This window comes from Oratosquilla oratoria, chromosome 5, assembly GCF_046742065.1.
Source record: "Oratosquilla oratoria isolate Oo_2021 chromosome 5, ASM4674206v1, whole genome shotgun sequence".
Lineage (NCBI taxonomy): Eukaryota > Metazoa > Arthropoda > Malacostraca > Stomatopoda > Squillidae > Oratosquilla > Oratosquilla oratoria.
In genome coordinates, this window is record NC_134781.1 from 21406814 (window position 1) to 21414313 (window position 7500).

Here is a 7500-nt window from a genome sequence, read left to right on the forward strand (position 1 = left end):
CCACGTGCTTGCGTGTCACGTGCTTGCGTGCCACGTGCTTGCGTGTCACGTGCTTGCGTGCCACGTGCTTGCGTGCCACGTGCTTGCGTGCCACGTGCTTGCGTGCCACGTGCTTGTACGTGCAGGGCCGCATAAGGATGGAAAGTCACGTGTACCACGTACAGGTGAACGTACACGTGTGAGAACGTGCACTTGTCCTTGACTGAGCGTATAACTGGAAACTTTGTGAACGTTCAGGTGAAAAATCCGTGAACATGACTCGTGCGCGTAGGAACGTACGCGTTCTCTCTAAATCCCCGTTCGTGTGTGCGTGTATTCGTGGACGTATGTGTACGAACGTGTGTGCGTATTCGTGTGTGTGTGCGCGCGCGTGTGATTTTTTTTTTTTTTTTGTCACGTGAACGCGTACGATCCTGAACATTTCCTCACGTGCGTGAGAGTCCGTGAGAGTCCCGTGGGAGTCCCGTGAGAGTCCCGTGACGCGGTGGTGGGCCCCCTCGGAGTTGAGCAGCACCACCAGCCCCCAACAGCAGTACCATTCGAGTCTTTCGCGGGGACGGTCGGGCTCGCTCGCTGCTCGTCGCGGAGCAGCTCTGGCTTCTCAGTGTCGGGTGAGCAGCTCTCACCGAAACTGCTCAAGTGTCAAGTGAGCAGTGGTGACCGGATCTGCTCAGTGTAGAATGAGCAGGCGTGGCTGCTCCTTGTGAAGTGAGCAGTTATAACGGGCTGCTCCTTGTGAGATGAATTGACGTGTCTGCTTAATGTGGTGTGAGCAGCTATGACGGGAGCTGCTCAGTGCAGCGAGAGCAGTTGTCGAATAGGCTGCTCATTGTGAAAGAGTAGTCATGAACTAGTTTGCTCTGTGTCGGATGGGCAGCCGGGACTTCTCAGTATGGGGGTGAGCAGCTTTGAACGAAGCTGCTCATTAAGATACGAAAAGCTTTGATTTCCAACTGATATCGCGTGAGCAGTCCTGACTGCTCGGTAAAGAGTGAGTGGCCTTGATGGCAGCTGCTCAAGAATGAGAAGCGATGTAAACTGCTCACCGTGAGCAGCTGCGAGTGAGCAAAATTTCTCGTTTGTGCTGGAAATGATGACGTCATAGGTCATTAGTACGGGAATTATGACGCCATAGGTCATTAGTGTGGGAATGATGACGTCATAGGTTATTAGAGCTTTGTCATGATGACGTCACATATTAAGGTATGAAAACGATGAGATCATGTGATCAATGTGAGGAAATGGTGACATCAAAGGGCCATTAAGATGTAAAACAATGACGTCACATGGTCATTAAGCTGTGACGTCGCATGTTAATGAAAATGACGTCACCTCATTAAGGTGTGGAGTGCAACGTCACTTAAAGGTCATGGGAATAGTGACGTCACTAAATCATTACTGGAATGACGTCATATTAGATCCTAATAGGTAACGTCGCGCTGAGGTAATTGTATGCGAATGGTGACGTCATCCACTCGTTAGTGTGTCGTTAGTGAAGCTTCGAGCTGTTGGTGCTATGTAGGGTAATGTCAATTAGGGTTTAAGTTATAACGAGTGATATAATTGACAGGTCAGTGACTTGAGTGTGACAAATAGGATGAAAGACTACGTTGAATGACACTTAATAGTAGTAATAGTAATAATAATAATAATAATAATAATAATAATAATAATGATAATAGATGATAATAATGACAATATACAAAAGCATTTTATTCAGGTAACGAGCAGATTTTCTTGAAATATGATGGTATACTTTGTTAATTTTTATTTATTTATTTATGTATTTATTTATTTATTTTCTTTTTTGTGCCTCTGGGCGAAATATAACCTGAAGGGAGGGGGGGGGGCTGCGCCCCTCCCACCCCCCACATTGAAGCTCCTCTCCCCTTTAACCCCCTAAGGCACGTTTTCCTCGGTGCTATTATCGCTCAACGATGATCGTTCAAGGCTCAACGATGATCGTCAAACGATTTTCTAGAGGACTAATTCCTTGTTTTTGAACGAATGGGGCTGTTTTGCTTCGAGATGCTGCAAAGTACGAGGCTGATCATCTCAACCGAACCTACAACCAACACGCTTACCCAAATTATGATTCCAGTTAGTAGGATGCGCGTCACCCGGCGTACCTTTATGCTCTGGAGAGGATTTGCTCTTATGATGAATAAAATCGCCTGACGGCAGCTGGAATTAACAGTGGTATGACGCGGGGAAAGGGTTTGATAGAGTGAGGTCCCTTATATATTTTATTATGGATGAACCACAGGCGATTTCATTCGGCAACGGGGTCTCGATCTTTCGAGATTATGTTCAGACTGGGGGGGGGGTCTCTCTTCAGCTAAAGTGAATTGCCAGTCAAAAAAAAAAAAAAAAAAAAATTGAGTTTGCGATAAACTTATCTTCTGCTGATAAGGAAACCCAGATAAGTCCTTTCACTTGTTATCCAGCTTCTCGATTAAATAAGAGCAGCTCAGCAGTTTATAAACATGTTATCACGTGACCCAAGGTATAAGCTGCTCAAATGGGGAACTTCCCATAGCTGCTCGATATGTGAGAAGCTTTGATAAAACGAGTAGCGAGCTGTGAGCAGTGAGGAGCTTTATCATGCTCTTGGATGGATTTGACAGTTGTAATACGTCAGATACAAATACAAGAACGTTCTCAGAACTGCTCAGTGTTTGAGAAGCGAGCAGCGAACTTTATCATGCTAAGACATATTTGACAGATATAGTAATACACAAGCTGCTCATGCAAGGACGTTCTCAGAACTGCTCAGGAGAAGCGAGCTTTATCACGCTAAGACGTATTTGATATAGTAATGCATAAGCTGCTCATGCAACGACGTTCTCAAAGCTGCTCATTGTGCAAGCAGTGAGCAGTTCTTTACCAGGCTCTCGGCCTAAGATGATGTTTGCAGTGGGCAACCCACCAAGAAGATTAATGTCCTAGTTGTGCAATCGGCCGCCAGAGTGTATCCCGATCGTGTTACAGAAGCCTGGTTGATAGCGTAGCAACAGCGAATTGATGTACAGTTGGTCACATAGGTTGTGCGACACTTTCCTATCGCGCGTTGATATCGAAAGGAGTTGTTCAGGAACACGTATTTGGGGACGCAGTTTTTGCACACCCTGTTGACAGATATCAAGGTTGTTACCATACTATAGACCAGCGTTTCTTAGCCAGGGTTCCCCGGAACACTAAGGTTCCGCAAAAGGTCCCTAAGGGTTCCGCGAGAACAAGCGAGATAAGCTAATGCACTTTTGATTTTTTGTTTAATTTCATATACGTAATATAATTAAACACGCACATATTCTTAGTTATTGTAATAATGTAATATAGACATCATCCTATCTAACCTATTATTACAATGAAAATAAAATAAGAATTTTATTTTATTTTATTTATTTATTTATTTATCTATTTTTTTTTTTTTTGCGCAGGGGTTCCTTGAGACATGCAATTTATTTTAAAGGTTACGCAAGGGTAAAAAGGTTGAGAAACGCTGCTATAGTGTGTCGTCAAACTTGTGTGCACGTCTGTACAGTCTTGATATACCGATTAGCTTTTGTGATATAGGTTCTGCTTTTCACCGCTTGATGTATTTTTCTATCGGAAAAATACATTTTACTGTTGTATTGATACAATAAGAAAAATTATGTATTTGTGGTGAAACGTTTTATGGTTCAGAACTTTTGAATAAGACTGTACACGACCATTCGTTCCGTCCACAGCTGATTAAAATCGTTTGGAGAATATCTAGAATAGAAAAAATAACTAGAAAATAAAAACAGGAAATTGCATAAAAACAAGAAATTAACACAAGAAAGAACTTTCCTAACCTAACCTAACCTAATCTAACTTAACCTAACCAAATCATAACTATCCTAATATCCCCTATATTGTTCTCTAGCATCTAGCCTATCCTATCCAAAATTATATATATTTTTTCTGTATAATTTCCCTGTGACTTTTTTTTTCATTAATGACAGGGTAAATCAATAGACTATACTCTACGTATATGTCTGTATTAGAGAAACCAGTAAAGTACTTTTTTTTAACAAAGGAGTAATTGTCGAGTAACTGTCGAGTAACTGACACTGGCCAGTTCTGTTACTGTCTGACCGCGTTACTGGCCTAACCAGCATAGCCAGTCCTTCTGGAGTCCAACTTCTTGAAAAGAAACTTCATGTACAGGTCATCGCATGAAACACAAATCGAAGTTTTAAACTTCAGTAGGGCGTACATATAAGCACCGTACCGTATAAAGTAATTCTCTCTCTCTCTCTCTCTCTCTCTCTCTCTCTATTATATATATATATATATATATGTATATATATATATATAAATATATATATATATATATTACATATATACATATATATATATAACAGAAGGTCGCCTGCCAGTTTCCTCTCCTGTTTTAAGTAAAAAAAAAAAAAAAAAATAGAATAAAAATAAAAATTAAACTGACAGTACTAGTCTTCCAACCCTACTAAACTACTGACATATCCTTCGTACTATTAGGCCTATTCTACTGTTTCGCTCTTATCAGCTTTAGATACTCGTTTTTGTTTTCTCAACTTCGCAACCATTACTGTGAAGGATGCACTTGTTTGATGTTCATTCATATTTATTTTGTTATCTGAAGGGCTTTCCAGTGGGTGTTCTGTCCACCTTCTTCAGGAATTATATCTGTCACGATATTAAACAAATCTAGCATTTTATTCATTCAATTTTATGTTTTAACTTTATTTACTTGGCCCGTTTCTTAGTATACATTTAAATATGATTTAAAAAAATATTTTTAAAATATGCAAATTGTGACATTTTGTCAGTCTATATAATCAGAGCTTTTTTCCCCTTATATGGGAGGGTAGCCAAATCAAAAGGCAAGTAACCACTCCCACCCATTCCACTCCCATCCACCACCCTTCCTTCCACCTCATCTTAGCTCCTCATGGATGCCGGGTCATATGTGTATCGGCAAGTGGGGCAGAGGCAGATTCCTCCCTGCTCCAATTGCCAAGTACATAAGAACATAAGAATGAAGGAGACTGCAAGAGACCATAAGGCCTACACTAGGCAGCTCCGTATCCATCACCACCTGTCATCCCCATCCATAAAGTTGTCTAATTGTTTCTTAAAACAACTGATAGTTTCAGCGCTTACTACGTGGTTACTAAGTTTATTCCATTCGTCAACCACCCTATTAGTAAACCTATTTCCTTCTTAAATCTAAGTTTGTCCATTTTATAACCATTACTGCGAGTCCTGCCCTGTTGTTTTAATATGATGACCTTGTAGTTTTAAATGTAAACCATATTTTAGTGTAATGCCCCTGTTTCTCAAATGAGCAGAGGGCTGATAGTTCGAATTATGTATCCCTGTTTGATAATATAGGGGAAAATGGTTTTATTGATGCGTTATAGTTTATGAAGTTTATTTAATTTTGTGTGTGAGAACGAGTGTTGTGAAAGTTAATTTTACTATAGTTTATAACATCCTTATCTTTAATAATCTGTATGAATTTATACGAATGAGGGATGAAAATATTTTCTTGTATAATCAATTCATTAAAAAATAGATAATGCATTTTTTTTATATAATTAAACTCATCCCTGTATCCCGCCTACTGTCCAGGGTCAGATGCAATGCAGCTAGACACAGTACATCCAAAGCAAAGCCGGTTCATTAAATCGGCGACCTCCCCTCTCCGTCAATAGAGCAATGCAGCTAGACACAGTACATCCACATCAAAGCCGCTTCACCTAATCGGCGACCACCCCTCTCTGTCAATGGAGCAATGCAGCTAGACACAGTACATCCACAGCAAAGCCGCTTCACTAAATCGGCGACCAACCCTCTCTGTCAACACATACATACATATACCATAGGCTTTTTTCCCCCTTACACGGGAGGTGGCCAAAAGATAAAGGCACAGAAACCACTCCCATTATTTTGCCTGCGTCCACATTTTGTTCCCGTACAGTGTGTGGACGAGTGAGTGGAAAACTCGGTTCTCGAGGGACCGCATTTGGGATCTGTTGTCTTCGTGCGAGATCCAGTGGGTGGGGATCTGTCTTGATTGCATCTTCACAGTTCAATATTCATTCAGAGTTAAGTGCTCGAGGGCCTCGTGCCAACTTTTTTTTTTTTTTTTTTTAACGGAGTTTACTCCAATAAGATCTTGCTGATATAACAAGTAAATTATGACTAAAGCATATATATATATATATATATATATATATATATATATATATATATATATATATATATGTATATGTGTGTGTGTAATAAAACCACTTAGAAAATAAAACGAAAGGTGACCGAATCTTAAATAGATAAAAACGTTCGGTCACCTTTCATTTTATTTTCCAAGTGGTTTTATTACACATTTTGTGAATCACGTATTTTTGTGATTTATTCGGATATGTACATGTGTGTGTGTGTGTGTATGTTTAGGTTTATACGGTATGTGCTTGTGTTTATATATGTATGTATGCATGCACATTATATGTTCCTCGCGTCTTCTATGACCTTTGACCGAACCAGAGCCAGATCGCATTTAGCCGTGTTAGGGGGGGAGAGGGGGGAGGGGGGGAGTAGGGGAGTAGAGGGGGGAGTAACGTAAGGCATTTAGAAGCGCAAATACATAACACCTCTGATGACCGCGTATCACGTCACGTCGGAGCCGCTGGACACGCGAGGTCGACCAAGGTCATGCCTGGGGTCACTCGGGTCATCCTTGCAGATCAGCGACTCCCACACTCCTGAGTCCAGACTGGCGCCATGCCCTGGGGGAGTGTAGGAGTGTGGGGGGAGGTTGGGGAAGTGGGATGCTTATAGGACCAGAGTGGGAGAGTGTAGGAGGCTGGGGAAGTGGGATACTTGTAGGACCAGAGTGGGGGAGTGTAGGACCAGAGTGGGGGAGTGTAGGAGTGTGGGGGAGACTGGGGAAGTGGGATACTTGTAGTACCAGAGTGGGGAAGTGTAGGAGTGTGGGGAAGATGGGAAAGTGGGATACTTGTAGGATCAGAGTGGGGGAATGTAGGAGAATGGCAGTAGGTATGGAAGAGTGGGAATTGGTGAGTGGGGTAATAGGATAGTGGGATATTGGGGTTAAATGTGGGAGTGTATGGAATATGGGAGTAGGGAATTGGTGGAGAGGGAAATTGGGAGTATATATGAGAGAGCTGGGAACTGGGGAGTCAAGGAGCGGGAGTAGGTATGGGAGTGTTAGAGAATGGGAGAATGGGAAATTGGGAATAGGTATGGTAGAATATGGTAATGGGAAGGTGGGGGGAAATGGGAGTAGGAATGGGACAATGTGGGAGAAGAATGGGAAATAGGGAAATGAGGAAATGGGAGACTAGGAGTAGGTATGGGAGAGTGGGAGGAAATGGGAGTAGGAATGGGACAATGTGGGAGAAGAATGGGAAATAGGGAAATGAATAAACGGGAGGCTGGGAGTAGGTATGGGAGAGTGGGGGGAAATGGGAG

The 7500-nt window shown here is 41.9% G+C and overlaps 1 protein-coding gene across 6 annotated transcripts in view; it reads left to right on the forward strand.

Moving 5' to 3' along the window:
• The window catches only part of Pka-R2 (cAMP-dependent protein kinase type II regulatory subunit), a 504771-nt gene that overhangs the window by 382163 nt on the left and 115108 nt on the right, over positions 1 to 7500 (forward strand). Inside the window, exon 1 of one of the 6 annotated variants that reach the window (XM_076185010.1) lies at positions 481 to 611. The exons of 4 other annotated variants lie outside the window; for them this stretch is intronic. The gene's annotated coding sequence lies outside the window, so the exon portion shown is untranslated. Of the gene's footprint in view, positions 1 to 480; positions 612 to 7500 lie in introns of those variants that run through there. One more of the 6 variants, XM_076185012.1, reaches the window with a different exon arrangement.